This window comes from Schistocerca piceifrons, chromosome 3 (assembly GCF_021461385.2).
Source record: "Schistocerca piceifrons isolate TAMUIC-IGC-003096 chromosome 3, iqSchPice1.1, whole genome shotgun sequence".
Lineage (NCBI taxonomy): Eukaryota > Metazoa > Arthropoda > Insecta > Orthoptera > Acrididae > Schistocerca > Schistocerca piceifrons.
Window position 1 is genome coordinate 50,740,874 of NC_060140.1, and position 18,546 is coordinate 50,759,419.

General features: G+C 44.0%; 1 non-coding gene across 1 annotated transcript; it reads right to left on the minus strand.

The window, feature by feature from the left end:
- Positions 1–6,181: 6,181 nt before the first annotated feature.
- Trnas-cga lies at positions 6,182–6,256 on the minus strand. The gene has a single exon. It is a non-coding gene; the product is annotated as a tRNA-Ser (tRNA).
- Positions 6,257–18,546: the final 12,290 nt, after the last annotated feature.

Here is an 18,546-nt window from a genome sequence, read left to right on the forward strand (position 1 = left end):
CAGTTCGGTGCCAGCTTCGCAACTGTTCAGAATTGTGTGGTTTTTTTTTTTTTTTTTTTCAGAATAAGCCGGCCGGGTCGCAGGTTTGAATCCTACCTCGGGCATGTAAGTGTGTGATGTCTTTAGGTTAGTTAGGTTTAAGTAGTTCTACGTTCTAGGGGACTGGTGACCTCAGATGTTAAGTCCCATAGTGCTCAGAGCCATTTGAACCATTTTCAGAATATTCTACAGAAATATCCTAATTTTGTACAAATAACTCTATAACTTTGGCATATCAATCAATAACTGAGGAAGAAAATATGTATATTTGTCGCAAGTCGGGTGCCAACACCACAAGTTGTGAAAATGGGTCCACCGTTATTGCTATTGTCTCATAAACTGCTTTCTGCAGAGGTAAATGTCATTAAGGAGGAGGAGGAGATTAGTGTTTAACGTCCCGTCGACAACGAGGTCATTAGAGACGGAGAACAAGCTCGGATTAGGGAAGGATGGGGAAGGAAAATCGGCCGTGCCCTTTCGAAGGAACCATCCCGGCATTTGCCTGAAGTGGTCTAGGGAAATCACGGAAAACATAAATCAGGATGGCCGGACGCGGGATTGAACCGTCGTCCTCCCGAATGCGAGTCCAGTGTGCTAACCACTGCGCCACCTCGCTCGGTGCTGTCATTAAGGTTTTATGTAAAAGTCTTGGGGAGCTACCCAGCTTTGTGATTCTTATTTTTTTCTCAAATTTAGCACTTGTTATTATTTTATTGCACAAGATTAAATTTTTCTCGATCACTATTTCCTTCGCGAAATTCTAAATAACTATTCAAATTTTGTATAGGTAACTCCATAATTGTAGCATGTGTATGAACAATTCTGCAAAAATGTGTATTTCTCGAAAATCAGGTGCCAACTTCACACGGCTCTGGTCGGCGCCTCCCTGGGGTGGGCGGCGGCGCTGCTGCAGGGCTGCTGACGCCTGTACCCCCGCCCCCACCTATCCACATCACCACGCAGCTCCTATACTCGCTCCCCTACTCCGCCTCCTTCGTCCATTCCGCTGTAATCGGCAGGCTAGCAGACGGGCTCCGCTCACGCATATGCTGATCATGGTGGGTGGGGGATGATGGTGAGGGGGGAGGGGGGTGGGCTACGTACGGGGCGATGCGCTGCCATCGCCACCTGTCGCGCGTGATTTCCCAGCCGCTGCAGTCTGGTCTGTACCTTTCGGCTCTGTCCGTCTTTTTTTCTTTTTTTTTGTACTGCGTGATTCAACGCATTCTGCGCCTGCCAATTCGCTACGTGCTCGGTGCCACATTTTCATACTCTATGGCTGTCACCGCAGATCACTGTTGTGGGCATTCGTAGTTCCCTTCACAAAAGAAATCCAGAGAAGGAGAGCATCACACTGTTCGCCTGATAGGATTCTTCTATCTTTTAGGGTCAGTGAAGAACTGTTGTAGAATTCGTTTCCGATTCTCTGCCTGATACCAGAAGGCGCCATATAAACTGAACAGCGATACTTAATGGTGCCTGGTGGTGTTAGCCGGCCGGAGTGGCCGTGCGGTTCTGGGCGCTACAGTCTGGAGCCGAGCGACCGCTACGGTCGCAGGTTCGAATCCTGCCTCGAGCATGGATGTGTGTGACGTCCTTAGGTTAGTTAGGTTTAATTAGTTCTAAGTTCTAGGAGACTGATGACAGCAGAAGTTGAGTCGCATAGAGCTCAGAGCCATTTGAACCAACCTGGTGGTGTTAAAGCACATGACGCGGAGCAGAACGTACACCAGCAGAACAGAGATGCAAGGGGAATCGTTCTAGGTACGATACGGACCGAAAAAGAGGAAATCTATCGTACTATATAACTAAATGTCATTGTTTAAGGTTGGTATCAAATTTCCTGAAAGTTCTTGATGGATTTACTTCATATTTTAACACTATATTCTAACGTTTGGACAGGCGTTATATATGAGTGCAAGAATTAAATGCTGTGCTATGGTATGAAAATGTGCTGGTTCGCCTTCTTTCTTACAGTCAGTTTCAACTAGGATAGCTGGGCGTTAAAGGTATTTGACAAACTGTTCCTCACGTATACAGGGTGTCACAAAGAGGTACGGCCAAACTTTCAAGAAACATTCCTCACACACAAAGAAAGAAAATATGTTAAGTGGACATGTGTCCGGAAACGCTTACTTTACATGTTAGACCTCATTTTATTACTTCTCTTCAAATCACATTAATCACGGAATGGAAACACACAGCAACAGAACGTACCAGCGTGACTTCAAACACTTTGTTACAGGAAATGTTCAAAATGTCCTCCGTTAGCGAGGATATATGCATCCACCCTCCGTCGCATGGAATCCCTGATGCGCTGATGCAGCCCAGGAGAATGGCGTACTGTATCACAGCCGTCCACAATAAGAGCACGAAGAGTCCATAAATTTGGTACCGGGGTTGAGTAGACAAGAGCTTTCAAATGCCCCCATAAATGAAAGTCAAGAGGGTTGAGGTCAGGAGAGCGTGGAGGGTATGGAATTGGTCCGCCTCTACCAATACATCGGTCACCGAATCTGTTGTTGAGAAGTGTACGAACACTTCGACTGAAATGTGCAGGAGCTCCATCGTGCATGAACCACATGTTGTGTCGTACTTGTAAAGGCACATGTTCTAGCAGCACAGGTAGAGTATCTCGTATGAAATCATGATAACGTGCTCCATTGAGCGTAGGTGGAAGAACATGAGGTCCAATCAAGACATCACCAACAATGCCTGCCCAATGAGTCACATGCCAACACAAGCACCGAAGTCAACATTACCTTCCTTCAATTGGGCCAACTGGCGGTGAATCGAGGAAGTAGAGTACATACTGACGAAACTAAAATGATCTCTAACATGGAAATTAATCGTTTCCGGACACATGTCCACGTAACATCTTTTCTTTATTTGTGTGAGAAGAATGTTTCCTGAAAGTTTGGCCGTACCTTTTTGTAACACCCTGTATATCCTTTCTCCTCATATATGATTATAAACAAACATTTTATGCACAACTGTGTGGTATTTGTTTTCTACCTCGCAATCTATTTTGACAGAGGACAGGAAGATTATAATTATGGGTTATCGGCTTATTATTGGAATACTACTATAGAATCTGAATCACCTGTAATTTTGTAATCCTGTGTGTTTATACATTAAAACTACGCAAATACTGACAGTGAAGCTACTGTTATCACGGATCCAAATACACTGCTGGCCACCGTAAATGCAACACCAAGAAAGACAAGAGGTAGCACAACGAAATTTATTTTGTAGATAACATGTTGACCAAGTATCAAATGATTACGTTTACAGACGTCTGTGACATGTGGTTCCTGCCAGAATCAGTAGCCAGAGTAGCCGCCATTGTTGGAGATCACCGCTGCCACACGTCTCGGCATTGAGTCAAAGAGACGTTGGATGTGTTCCTGGGGTACAGCAGCCCAAGCAGCTTCCACACGTTGCCAAAGATCATCTGGTGTGGCAGCTGGGGATGTAATCTGTGTCACTCGTTTAGCAACCATGGACCACATGTTTTCTATCAGCGAAAGATCCGGAGAGCGAGCCGGCCAGGGAAGCACTTCAATCTGGTTATTGACGAAGAACCTTTGGACAATGCGTGCCGCGTGTGGTCGCGCATTATCCTGTTGAAATATGGCTGTGGCCGAGCCCTGAAGGTAAGGAAGGAGAACTGGCTCCAGCACCTCGTATATGTAGCGCCGGCTATTTAAAGTACCGGCAATGCGTACTAGAGGCGTGTGAGAGTAATATCCAATACCGCCCCATACCATAATACCCGCTGCAAGACCAGTGTGGCGGTGCATAATGCAGCTGTCCAGCATCCTCTCTCCACGGTGTCTCCACACTCGAATCCGACCATCGTGGTGCTGCAGACAGAAGCATGCCTCGTCAGTAAAGACAACATCATTCCATTCTGCCATCCACATCCGTCTGTCATCACACCATTGGCGACGGAGACGTCTGTGGTTCTGCGTCAATGGTAGACGAAGCAATGGACGTCTTGCGGACAGACCACTCTGCTGTAAACGGCGTCGAATGGTACGCGCAGACACTGGATGATGCATTACAGACGCAATGTGCTGTGCTATGGTTCGGGATGTCACTGAGCGATCCGTCACTGCCATGCGCACAATTTGCCTATCAGCACGTGCAGTGTGTAACACTCCGATTTAATCTTCTGACTTATCCCGCTCGATCGGGATCTGATAGCAGCCCGAAACAGACATTAATTAATGTGACCGTGTACCTAATGGGCTGGCAATCGGATTGGACTGCTACGGAGTTGTTACATTCCATTTTGTCCTTCGCAAATACTGTAATAATGTACTGTTTGGTGGCAAGAAGAACAACAAACACAGCTTCACTAAACAAAACCTATATTCTTATCAAAAACCACAAAGATAAGGAGACAGCCACTGCCTTCGTCAATACACTGTTAATAACGGCTAATCTAAGCACAGGCTTCCTCGCTATTCAATATCGTCACACGCAAATTTTAATCACTGCAATCCAACACTGCAATCCAAATGATGCCGGCGCGGTAGACTCGTAATTTCAATAACGGCACATAAATATCACTGAATCACTCTGTTAATTATACTTTTCACTTTCCCGTATATTCCTAGCACAAAGGGGTTGAACCGCGGCGATGGCCACTCCCTTTGTCGGTAATTTCTATCAATTGCTGGCTTGTGCTCAGCTCTGCCCGCCTCGCGGGAACCTACAACACGCACTGACTGACTCAACTCTCGCTCTCGCGACCCGACACACTAATCGATATTTGCCCTGTCGACCTGTGTGAGTGCAAACCTAGTAGTAAGGGCCTGCGGACCCCTTACAAGTGGTGCACCGAGGTGAATGCGATCGACCACGTCGGTCCGTCGTACCCTCCTGCATCCAACGGTCACATATCCGCATTACAGTTGTTTGGTTTCGTCCAACACGACTAGCGATTTCTCTGTATGATAATCCTCAATCTTGGTAAGCCACTATCCTTCCTCTGTCGAACTCGGATACTTGATCAAACGATGTTCGCTGTTGTCTACGAGGCATAACTGATCGTCTTGTGAAACAACCACAAGGTAAACACACATGCCGAACGTACACTCGTCGAAATCGCCAAGCCTTAAATGGCGCTATGAGGTGGCGCCACAGGCGCGCGTGATGTGCGTCTGCGCTGAAATTCTAATCAGTTGCATATCTCATCGCTGCAAACCCGTGGTGTAAATTTCACTTGATTCGGCTGCTTCCTTCAGGATGTTGCATTTACGGTGGCCAGCAGTGTATGATTAGGGTTTCACGTCCCATCGATATCGAGCTAACTACAGACAGAGCACAAGCTCGTTATGTTTAAAAAAAAGAGAGATAAAAGAGAAGGAGAAGACTCCGGCGAAACAGGCCACGAAGACCCAACGGTACTACCTGGCCGCCATGTCATCCTCAGCCCACAGACGTCACTGGATGCGGATATCGAGGGGCATGTGGTCAGCACACCGCCTTACGTCAATTTACGAGACCGCTTTGTGTTTCAAGGATGGGGAAATAAATCGGCAGTCCTCTTTAACGGGATCCATCCAGGTATTTGCTTGAAGTAGTACAGAAAATCAAGGAAAGCCGAAATCGGGATGGCTGGACGTTATTTGAACCGTCCTCATCTAGAATGCAATCCAAATCCAGTGTGGTAACTGGAGTATAATCAACGGCCGCACCGTGACGCGCAGCGTTTCGCAGCCTGGGATCGGACGGCGTTCATCTTACGCCCGAAAGACGGCGGCACCACTGCCGCTCAACAGGCCAGTCGCGACCACCCAGCGGCAACCGCAGTAACGCCAGCCGGCGCGCGGACGGAAAATACCAGCCTACCGATTACGGGCCAGCCGCGCCACATCGCGGCAACGCGGGCTCACCGGCGGCCTGTGTACTCCTGCGCGCCCGCCCGGACTAGCCAGGAGCGCACGCCCCGCCACGGACGCCAGAGCCAAGTCCGGCTGCAGTCTCGCGCAGTGTCTGGACTCACCGCTTGTAACTGCGCACATATACCGCCCCGAAGCGACGGTGTTGTATGATTCCGTCTGACAGTGTTTCTATTCATATCTTATTTGAACTCCTATTGAGTTGAAACTTCCTGGCAGATTAAAACTGTGTGCCGGACCGAGACTCGAACTCGGGACCTTTGCCTTTCGCGGGCAAATGCTCTACCGACTGAGCTACCCAAGCACGACTCATGCCCCATCCTCACAGCTTTAAATTCCGCCAGTACCTCGTCTCCTACCTTCCAAATTTCACAGAAGCTCTCCTGCGAACCTTGCAGAACTAGCACTCCTGGAAGAAAGGATATTGTGGAGACATGGCTTAGCCACAGCCTGGGGGATGTTTCTAGAATGAGTTTGTTTCAGAGATCCAGTAGTTGGACAAACGTGTATCGTAGCTCTTATAGCGATGATTCCAGACGACTTACCGGTGTATTTCAAGCGACTTGATTTCCAACCCAAACTTTCGTTTCGCAATAACTATAAGCAAGCTTCAAAGTTAAAGAGTGGAGGAGGGAGGAACTGGACACAGAGAGCGGGAAGGCGGAGATGAACAAAGAGAGGGCGGAAGAGGAGGAGGAGAAGGTGGAGATACAAAGGGGGAGGAAGAGCTGGAATATGAGAGTGCGTAGGAGGTGATGGACAGAAAGAGGGGGCAGAAGGATATTAGGATGTATATGCAGTTCCCGTGGACATTTAGCAATTCTGAAGCATTGCCGGTATGCTGCCATGAGCGACCACACCCCACGCATGGCTTACCATCTCATACGTCGCCGTGTATCACGTGGCTCACACGTTGAATTACCTACGGTAGTGTCAAAATGCTCACTAAAGTGTACATTCCTGACAATGCCAAGCCACCAGTTACATTCTCATTTTATGTTCATGACGACATGTTCCTCTTGCTGTAAAAATCGGCTGTGTGTGTGTGTGTGTGTGTGTGTGTGTGTGTGTGTGTGTCTGTGTGTTTGGGTGCACCCATGCGTAGATACACAGGACACATTTCAGTGGGGAAAATAAAACCACTCTGGAAGATAAGTCATGCGTCTGTAGATAGATAAGCCAACCTACATCATTTGCGTTTCGGGGGAAGATGTAAGTTGGGCTGCCTGTTTGTAGGTGCATGGAAATATTTACGAAGAAGAGAAGGAAAGAGGGTTAGAATTTAAGGTCCCTCGACAACGAGATCATTAGAGAAGGAGCAAATGCTGCAATTGGGAAAGGACGGGGAAGGAACTCTGCCGTGCCCTCACAAAGGAACCATTCCAGTGTTTGGCTCAAGCGATTTGAGGAAACTCCTAAATGTGGATTCATCCTCCTGAATGCGACACCAGTGTTGACTACTCCACTATCTCACTCGGTAATATTTTCCAGACCAGTTTCATTTTGACAACTCCGTATATCAGAAAGGCTGCTTCTTTAGCGTTATATGCAGTACACGGAGTAACTCAGGCTGAGACAATGTTGCTAGTCATCCCTTACATCTTGACTTTCCTATGCGATAAATTTTTCCCTGCGTTGGATAAACTGACAAGGATACCGGTTGTGGAAGTCTGCCTATGGCTATTTTGCAAAGGCTGTATCTCGAACATCATCTTGCCATCGTTCCGGAAATTTGTGCCACGAAGTGGCTTCTTCACCCGAGTAACGAGGTAGGAGTCCATGGGAGTATTCTTAGGAGAATATGCGGCTGAGACAATTTCACAACCCAAAGAAGCAGCACATTTGACTGTGTCCCATATGAGGTGACCTGGAGCTTCGTCATGCAGCTAAACATCCTCTTAGAACGCTTCATCCGACAACACTTGGCCATAACAGTTCCCCTCACCACGAGATTTTGGTAGTGAGGCCATAAATGAATTGGCGCATAGGGTGTGCAGTAATATGCTGCTGTTTTCTATGATGCCGTAGTGTACGATAAGGTTAAGAGACTGTAGGAAGATACGAGACGACTTAGACAAAATTCTCAGTTTGTGTGATGAATGGTAGCTAGCCCTAAATGTGGAAAATTGTAAGTTAATGCAGATGAGTAGAAAGATCAAACCGGTAATGTGTGGATACAGCGTTACTAGTGTCCTGCTTGACACAGTCAACTCGTTTAAATAGCTGGGCGTTGCAAAGCGGTATGTGGTGGAAGGAGCCTGTGAGATATGTGATAGGGAAGGCGAATGGTCGACTTAGGTTTATTGGGAGAATTTTAGGAGACCGCAGATAGGACGCTGGTGCGACCTAGTCTTGGATACTGCTCGAGTGCATGTGATCCGTACCAGGTCTGATTGAAGAAAGACATCGAAGCAGTTCAGAGCCGCCCTGCTGGATTTGTTGCGGGTACGTTCGAACAACACTTAAGTGTTATGTAGATGCTTCAGGAACTCAAACGAGAATCCCTGTAGGGAAGGCGACTTTCTTTTCGAGAAACGCTAATTGAGAAAATTTAGAGAACGGCATTTGAAGCTGACTGTCGAACGATTCTACTGCCGAGAAAATACACTGCGCGTAAGAACAACGAATATAAGATACGAGAAATTAGGGCTCAATCGTTTTTACGTTGCTCTATTTGCGAGTGGAATAGGAGGGGAAATGACAAGTACCCTCCGCCATACCCATAAGGTGGCTTGTGGAGTGTTATGTAGATGTAGATCATGTGACTATTTTCTTCCTTAGGATTAATATCTGTTAGTACCAAAGCATGATAGTCTCAAAGACACTCACTACTGCCTTGTACGACGGGGGACGAGTTTTGGTTTGTTTCGGTGGTGCTGAATGCACTCACTCACATTGCTTGCTTTGTCCTTTAGCTCGAGATTATTGGCACGCATGCGACAGGATCCGCTACCTAATATGTTCTAAAACACTGTGCGTGACACCGGGACTCTTTCGGGGTTCATACTTAACGTTCTATTCTCAGAGGAAGTTAGGGTCAAGTGTTTTGGATAGCTCTTGACCTAGGGACCACTTACACACCCAACAGAATGCTCGTCTTGGGGTCAGCATCCTACATTACAGAGTCAAAGAATGAACGTTACACACTTCCTCCTGCCTAAGGGAATGGAGCAAACCCGTTGATCTTTTCTGCATTTGATGTTACCTACGGTGGGTCTTAATGGACTTATAGAGACACCATTAGTTCGTTGGTGGCTCCTTAGAATATACCAAAAGATGTTTCCCTTCCCATTATTTCGTGTCTACACCAAATCACGGATTCCAGGACTCTTATGCACAGCAAATAGCTGTAATTTTTCGATACATTCCTAAGATCCCTACCTGTAGCAAACGCGGAAGTTATCCTGATATCTTTATCCGTTATCAAGATACAGAGGCTCAAAGTTAACCTACTTGTGCACACAAAATACACACATAATATCCGGAGACGGCCGGAGTGACCGAGTGGTTATAGGCGCGACAGTCTCGGACGCGAAACCGCTAAGGTCGTAGGTTGGAACCATGCCTCGGGCAGGGATGTGTGTGATGTCCTTAGGTTAGTTAGGTTTAAGTAGTTCTAAATTCTAGGGGACTGATGACCTCAGCAGTTAAGTCCCATAGTGCTCAGAGCCATAATATCCGGTGTGGGGTGAAAATACGGTTCATAAAGTGACGTAGCACTGAGAAATATGCTATAAGTAGACACTTAATCATCAGGAAGGTTCTGGCAGCACCATTTTGGGGTACTGAAGCACAGTAAAAATTATTGTGCATGTGAAACCCGGTTGAGGACTAAAACTAGTTTTGCCGTATTTCGATGTCATATAAATAAACTATCAGAATTTTAGTGATCCATAAAGCTGTTGTCATGTGAGCTACATGCTGTCCTGCGGCAGGAAAAATAAGACATAGCAGAAAAATGCACCTATCGAGACACCAAAACAGGTAATATGCACCTGTTTAAAAGACACTGATTGAAAAATGTGGTTGCGGCCACCTCATTCGACCTTATCGACGCATTAAACAGGTTTTCCAAAAGTTTTGGCATGCAAGCATATTCGTGGGATTTTATGTTGAGGGAGAAGGAGACAGTGACAGTGGGAGAAAGACGAAAAGTAATACAGACAGGAAGACGGTAGACACTGTTTGTAGTATAGAAAAGGCGAAAGAAAGAATAATAGCGTGAGAGAAAGAGAGGGACGCACTGGCAGTAGCATTAAGAGGGAGAAATAGGGAGACAGTGAGAGTGAAAGGAGACAGTGGTTGTAGGACAGGACGACTGGGACTGGGACTGTGGCTGTGAGACAGGAGACAGTGATTGATAGAGAGAGAAAGAGATAATAAGTTGAACTGAATGAGTGAGTGAGAATGGGCAAGTGGGAGTAGAGCGACTCAAAGTGACGGACCAGTAGGTGCGAGCGAGATACAGTTAGCGGAGCTTGCGGGAGTGCGAGGTGAGTTGCATGTTTTTTGTTTTTTTTAAAAAAAAAAAAACAAAAAAAGGAAGGTTCACACGCCACAAATTTTGGGAAAATATTTGAAGTTGATGAGGAAGGTAAAATGAGGCAATGACACCACGTTTTTCACTGTCTTTGAAACAGGGTCGTTTTTGTCATTTTTGTGCCCCGAATGGAGCGTTTTTCCGCTGGTAATCATACGTCCAGCACTCCTCCACGCAGATTTGGTGGCTTAAGCAGTCACCTGGATTCACCTGACCCAGCTGTTATGCTTATGCTGCTGTCTCTGTTAGCCAGTTCTTGAATTAGTGTGAGCGAGCATGGAACTAATTGCGCAGCGACATTTGTCGCGTTAAAAATGTCGTGCAAGATGTTGAAAACTGACATATGACTGATTTTCCCAATTTCCTCTATCGTGGTACACTGGTAGTCGAGCACCAGGCCCCGAAGTTTACTAGCGATTCCCGGTTCTCCACAAAGACATGATCTTCCATCTTGTTCCTCATCGCCCAGATAGTCTGACCGCTCTGGACACGTATGAACCATCAAACCATTGTGTCATTTAAATAGCGAATCGTTGCGACAAGTTCGATGAACTCGTCATGGGTTGTTGCGGCGATGATAGAATTAAATTGCTAAACGTATCCTGCTTCATTTATGAGCTCTCTAGGCGTACTCCGGTAGTGTGGCGCGGCCATTTCAGTGTGTAACAAAATTACAGACATCCACGTGGAAAATTAAGTAATTGCTTCACTTTACTTGTGAGATGATAGTAGAATATTTATGGCTACCCATCGCACCGTAAGACCAAAGCCGGCCAAGGTAGACGAGCGGTTCTAGGCACTACAGTCTGGAACCGCGCGACCGCTACGGTCGGAGGTTCGAATCCTGCCACGGGTAAAGATGTGTGTGATGTCCTTAGAATAGTTAGGTTCAAGTAGTTCTAAGTTCCATAGTGCTCAGAGACATTTTTTTGTAAGACCAAAACAGCGTACAATTAGTACGCTGGAAAGAAAGTAGTAAAGATTTATGATGAAAGTATAATAACAGCTGACGGATTTCCACGCTTAGCACATGTGAAAGAAACGATCGGACGGAAGTTTAAAATGACGAACAGGAGTGTGAAAGCCCTGGAATTCAGAGACGTCAAATGAACTCCGTACTCAGATGTAAATGTCGCCATGTGCCTTAAATGAAAACGATGGTGTTGCAAGTAACAATTTACGTAAGTGAAAACTACGTTAACACTTCAAATGTTGACGGTTTTCGAGTGAGCAATAGAAAGGTGGGTGCGGAGGGTAAAGACGATGGACACCCAAGCAAACTTGTGGATAAAGAAATGGAATTGTGTTAATACGTCCATTGGTTAGTTTCCGTCAATGTTACAGCTCGCTGGCACTGCTAAACTAGTCGTCAATTGCTCTGAAACCAAGCAACACCAATAATATGAATTAGCGCTCATACACACAGAAAACCGGACAAGACCTAGTAGGACTCATCCTATGAGGTTTTTGTGCAAACTTAATTATGTATACAACTACTGTAATAATAATTTCTTGTGACTAAATGGTTTGGTGCACGTCTTTCTATTGTACGCCATTTCGGCGATTTGTGGGTCCCTAACCTGGGGGACCTGCAGTTTAGCGCGGAATCCGAACCGCACGTTGTTCCTGGAGGCTCCTCACATTGTTGAGAGGTGGAAGCTAGTTTAAAATAAAGACAGAAATCAACCAAGATTCGATCCTGCGACTTCTCGGTTTTCTGGCACGCTCTTTTGAGCTAGCTCACCATGTCCGAAATGTACTCGTATATAGGAATGCTCATATATGTATGTTTTAAGTGAGTTTGCATAAAAATACGTGACCTATATGATTTTGCCTTTTGATTGCATTGATTTACAAGTAAAAATTATTTACACCACCAAGTGACTGTGGAGCGTAGTATTTGATATAAATTTCAACTTGTCACCTCAACCCATTCCTGAGAAAAAGGAATCTTACCAGATAGACAGACCGATGGACAACAAATGAAAGAAGTGTTAATTATAAATTAACAACTTTCGTATTTTTTCTCCTTTACTTTTACTGTGAATCCGTGCTTCTTGCCAGATTGTATGATACCACATCAACGGGAAGTGCCGTACAGCTTTTGCTGAGTGAGTCTGGAAGTATCGAAATGTGTCACATAAATGGCGTTTCTTTAGATATAGTGGAGAACATATTTTAAGATAAACAGCATTTGAATAGTAAAAAGAGACAAGTAGCAGTAGGTTTCGTAACTGCAACTACTGTTCTGGATCGAGAAATATATTCATTGATAACAGGCTTTAGCAAAAAAATAAAAGGAAAATGTTTGCGTAAAAGGATAATGCATAAGTAGGAAAATATCAATAGAAATTAAATATTCTGGAAGGTTGAAGCGATGTATCGCATAGGGACGTGAACCTGCGATGTTGCCTCTCACGGTATGGATAGTTTTCCGAAGAGATGGGGTAAGATGAACAGCAACACAATAAAAAAAGGGGAACTGATTGTATAAAAAGTAAATTATGTGAAGTTGAGATAGTTAAATAAGGCAGTGAGACGCTGAATGTAATAGATGAATTTTATTGATTGTACTGCAAAAATAAACAATGATGAACGAAGTAGGAAGGATATAAAATGCACACTGACAGTAGCAAGAAAATGGAAAAGAGAAATTTGTTAACATCGAATATAAGTCTAAACTTTAGACAGGTATTTGTCTGTTGTAAGATCTTCTACGGATTTGAAATGTGGAAAATGACAATTTCCGACAACAAGGAAACAGAATCTTTTGGTATATGGTGCATCACGAGAATAGTGAAGATTGCATGGATTGATAGGTTAACTAATGAGGAGCTACTGAACCAAATTTGGACGAATTGAAATATTTGGCGTAAGTTCGCAAGCAAACATGGCTTGACAGTACATATTGTGACACATCACTGCATCGTTAATTTGATGAAGGACGTAACTGTGGGAATAAAACATGTGAAAGGAAACCAAAGGGTCACTACACTAATGGGGTTCAAATGAATTTAGGTTGCAGTAGCAATGGAAAGATGAAGAGGATTGCGCAGGATCAACTAAGGTGGAGAAATGCTTCAAACTATTCTTCAGACTGAAGACCACAACAACAGAATGATTTACTGCACTTTCGTGAATCTCAACGTCTGTCATTGAATTTTCAAAATGTTTCAAGTAGAGAGGAGAGAAAAAATTGAGTGTTTCTTGTTCCGGGAATATTATCTGTATATAGTCAGCCAGTAACATGAGGAAGTGGTACTGATTTGTCCTTATGTATCAACCAGGAAACCATGTTCTGATCTTTGCACACCTCAGGGCAGCGTTTCCTACGTGATGCTGACGTCGTATACCCTCAAGCACCGACGTAAAATTCGGTTAATTATATTTTTTTCTTATTGTGTCCAGAATACATTAGAGTTTCGTGGGACGGTGAATTTACTTAATGCTAAAGCGAAAGCTGTTCTGGAAGTATCGTCCTTAACTTACTCGCAGAAAGATTCATTTTATGAATAGTTATGATGTAAATTTTCGTAATAGTTTTTCGTTACAACGGCCCTCATAAAACGCATTAGTTAATTCATCCCAAGTGATAATTTCACCGATACCGATATCGCCAGCAGTGCATAAAATTATGAATCCATTTCTTATCACTTGCCAAGCAGATTGGAGTATCTTTTAATATCATGACGTCTCGCGAAGATAGTCACCTTTCTTTCATTTTGTGCTGGATTCTGTGACATCATTAGTTTACTCTGACACTCACATGGCTGGCACCATGTCCCGTAAGGGCACTATTAAAAAAATTTGAGTCCAGTTTGTTAGAAACAGCGAGGCAAATTTCTCCTGCAGTAATTTTTTCTTGTTATAATTTCATTGCGACGACCTCTGTGCCGCTTTAGATCTGATTGTTCTCTAATTGCCAATTAAATATTTCATTGCAACGAGAAAACACCATTCTTATGAAAAATAGTAAAATAACATAGCGCAACAGAAGTGCACTCTCCAGTTTATGCACTGTCTCCTCGTTTTGGATTCTCATTAAGCGATAACAAGAGTGATGCGTAGGAAGTGATTTCAATGAAGAAAAAGAAATTGGATCACTGGCACTGCCTACTTAAACGATTGGATTTCAGTCCGTGTATGTGTCAGATGCTCATTTCGCCATTAACGCTTACAGCAATTAAGCTTCTTTTGAAACGTACAGAATACATCTTTTCTCACGAAAATACTGTTGTGATGAAATCAGAAACTCGACCTCTCAGACCATAATGTCCTGGCGAGTATTTTATTGAAGAAGTAGACTAAATCTCTAACTACAGCAGTGTGTAAATATTCATGCTTTCCAATGTAATGTAAAGTACTCACATTTCTGTATCTTATAGACAGTTTTCATTCCCTCCAGTATAAGATCTGAAATAATCTGAAGTGGTGTAAACGTTCTATCGCGGCAGAAGTACGAGAGTGGCATTACCTAAGCTCCATATGAAGTCACTTCCGTTGCATCAGTCATACACCTACATACAGCCCACCCGGCTAGCCGCACTGTCTAACGTGCTGCTTCCCGAGCGGGAAGGCGTTCCGGTCCCCGGTTCGAATCCGCCCTGCGGATTAGTGTCGAAGTCCGATGTGACGGCGAGCCTGTGGATGGTATTAAGGCGGTTTTCCATCTGCCTCGATGAATGCGGGTTGCTTCCCCTTATTCCGCCACAGTTATATTATGTCGGCGATTGATGTGCAACCACTGTCTTCACGTACGCCTACACCATAATTACTCTATCACGCAAACAATTGGGGCTACACTCGTCTGGTATGAGACATTCCCAGGGTGGGGTCCACTGGGGGCCGAAACCCACAATAACCCTGAGTTCGGTGTGGGGCGGCGGTGGGGTGGATGGACTGCTGTGGCCCGTTGTGGGGTTGTGGACCACAGCGGGCTAAGGCAGGACGAGGCCTCTCCGTCGTTTATAGGTCCCCGTTTCAATACAGACACACAATACACAATACACACACACCTACATACTAAACAACAGATGATTCGTGACAAAACTAATACATTTTTGCGGCTTCTCCTATGTAACGAAAGATCAAAAATCACCACATCACAAGTAGCGCTAGAAGCACACTGGAAATATTGCTACTCATCCCTGTAGCCAATGTGAAAAATTTAGGACAAAGTTTCCTGATGTTTTGTACAAGCGTGATTCATAAAGGTAAAGGCCACAGACAGTACTGTATCGTGAACAGAAATCTCTCTTCTGATCCTGGTACAAACAAAATATATATAAATATGCGACAGTTGTTCGGTAAACAGTGAAACTTTGAAAATATTACAATTCCGACGCTAGTTACAAAAGTGATATTTGTTCTATAGTTATTGTGCTTGTTACCACATCCTCTGATTGGAAGTTTCTTTTGCATAATAATTCTGGCTGCACACACTAATGGTTTCCTGCTGCAGTGTGGCCTACCGGTAATGTTGCGTCCTGCATTAAAACTAAGGACCTAAGTTAGCCACAGAATTACAAACTTGTGACAACGAATAGCTGTGAAGATAAAAAAAGAAAATCAAAACATTCTTAGTAAAGCTATGGTGGATCCAATTCACTTAGTACTTAAATACCTAAAACAGCAAGTGGTAGTGTGCGCTAGTTACAGGTAAACGCTAGATCTCAGAATGCACTCTGCGACATCAATAACAGCACATGACGAGCAATGCCTCCTTTTCTTGACATCATCACCACCTTTCCCTCTTCTCCTCAAACCTGCCCCTCTCCTCCAGCAGCCGATCTCAGTGTAGTATTTTAGCATCCATTGAAACGAAGTAGCCAATCACATTGTAACACAAGAGCCGCCACACTGTAGCCATGATAAAAGGAATCTAAATCTTTCTCGCAATGCTCAAAAGTATGCAGGAAAAAAGTTACGTAAATGGTGTAACTTGACACCAACAATCCAATTTATAAGTTAAGGAGCATAATTTTGTCTCTGTACGAGACATAGTATTACGTACAACAGATGGTTAGGTTTTACATTCACATTTAAATTGTTCTATAAAACACGAATATTGTTAATTCTACGGTATTTTCCCATCGAAAAATACTGAAGTTCACCAGAATACCGTAAATTGGCGCTATTCATCATACAAACACACACACACACACACACACACACACACACACACACACACACAGTGCCTAAATGAGGTAATATACCAAAACGAAACAAACCTGGGTTATAACTGCACAATCCACATACTGGCTAAAACGCAATGCTAAGCAGGCAAAGACATCAACAAATAAACAGTGGATTACTGCCAGCTACTGGAAGAATGCAATTAATGTGATCCTAGGCCTCAATGAGAGTATGAACAATAACAAAATCGAACGAGAAACATTTTAAGGGAGGGGGGGGGGGGGGCGGGGAAGATGATAACATAACAGAGAATGAAACTTCCTGGCAGATTAAAACTGTGTGCCCGACCGAGACTCGAACTCGGGACCTTTGCCTTTCGCGGGCAAGTGCTCTACCATCTGAGCTACCGAAGCACGACTCACGCCCGGTACTCACAGCTTTACTTCTGTCAGTATCTCGTCTCCTACCTTTCAAAGGTCCCGAGTTCGAGACTCGGTCGGGCACACAGTTTTAATCTGCCAGGAAGTTTCATATCAGCGCACTCTCCGCTGCAGAGTGAAAATCTCATTCTGATAACAGAGAATGTATTTTCATAACCGGCTACTAATTTAATAATACCAAATATCTAATCATAGTTTTCCAAAGTACGAGATATAAAAACACACAATATGACCGCAGTCGTACGAATTGATCAAGCACAGTTTTCGGAAAGAAGAAAGCGTTTTAACGAGACACATGGACAAGGACAGTGGTGAAACAAGACAGAAATGAAAGTACAGTACCTTGAAAATACATGCATTGCACCAAAACAAAACTGTTTATCACAAGACCTAACTTTTTGGGTACAAAACATCCACACAGGTTCCTTATCATAACACAAGCGGAATTACAGGTCTCTGATCTCAAACAAAAATACAAGCTTCGCACTAAAATGGATTAATTTCTCCCAACATGTAAGGCTTTGAACACAGAACCACACATGACACTACTGTCGTAACTTAATTGTCGTATTAGATTTAAAAAAATACCCATGGTTTGCATAATGGCACTACTGATAAGATGTAGAGTTTAAACAGAATATGCTGAAGAGCAAATTTCGATATTTCTGCTACACTTTGCAAGCACAGTAGACCCTCGAATTCAATATTTTCAGATCTACATTGTATTACTTATCAAAACACACGCAGCTCTCTTAATGGTACACCTGAAATAAATTATAGACCAGTCGAAGACCTTAATTCTATCTTTGACCACACGGTAACGAAACAAAACTACATAAAAACTGTTCCCATAAGTTTCTACAAACACAAACGGACACAACAGCTGATCTAATTCACAGTATAAAGTGCACATATCACAGAATACAATGTTATTACGACGGCTAATATCTATCAAAAAGTTGTCTAGTTCGGCTAAAACCAATATCAAAGTCAGCTAAACATTATAGCGACGCCCCATAATAGGATATTAGCTTTACCTTGTAGTAAAAAAGTAAAGATGTCGGTCAGTTGCACCAACGAAATACTGTGGTATTTCCACGACGACATCCGACGTCTCGTCCCAGACCCATACTGACAATTAATCCATTGGGAAACCTCGAGCAACGGAAAGGTTGCTATGTTTTCCAACCACATTCTAAAGCCACCCAAGAAATATAGTGACCACCGTTATGGCGTTACCTTTAGTTTGCCATTGGTCAGTGTAGACCACATGACACTACACCCCACACACTGCCATATTACCAGAAACTGTAACAAATTTACTGATACATCCTGATGTCAGAACAAATCGGGGAAATGATGGTAGGATTCTTTGTCAAAAAGTGGCTTAAAGTGGTAAAACCCAGCTAAAACTGTATGCATTAAATTGCAACAAGTTATCCTGCAATGTGTCACCAATTTACACGTAATTCTATCATAT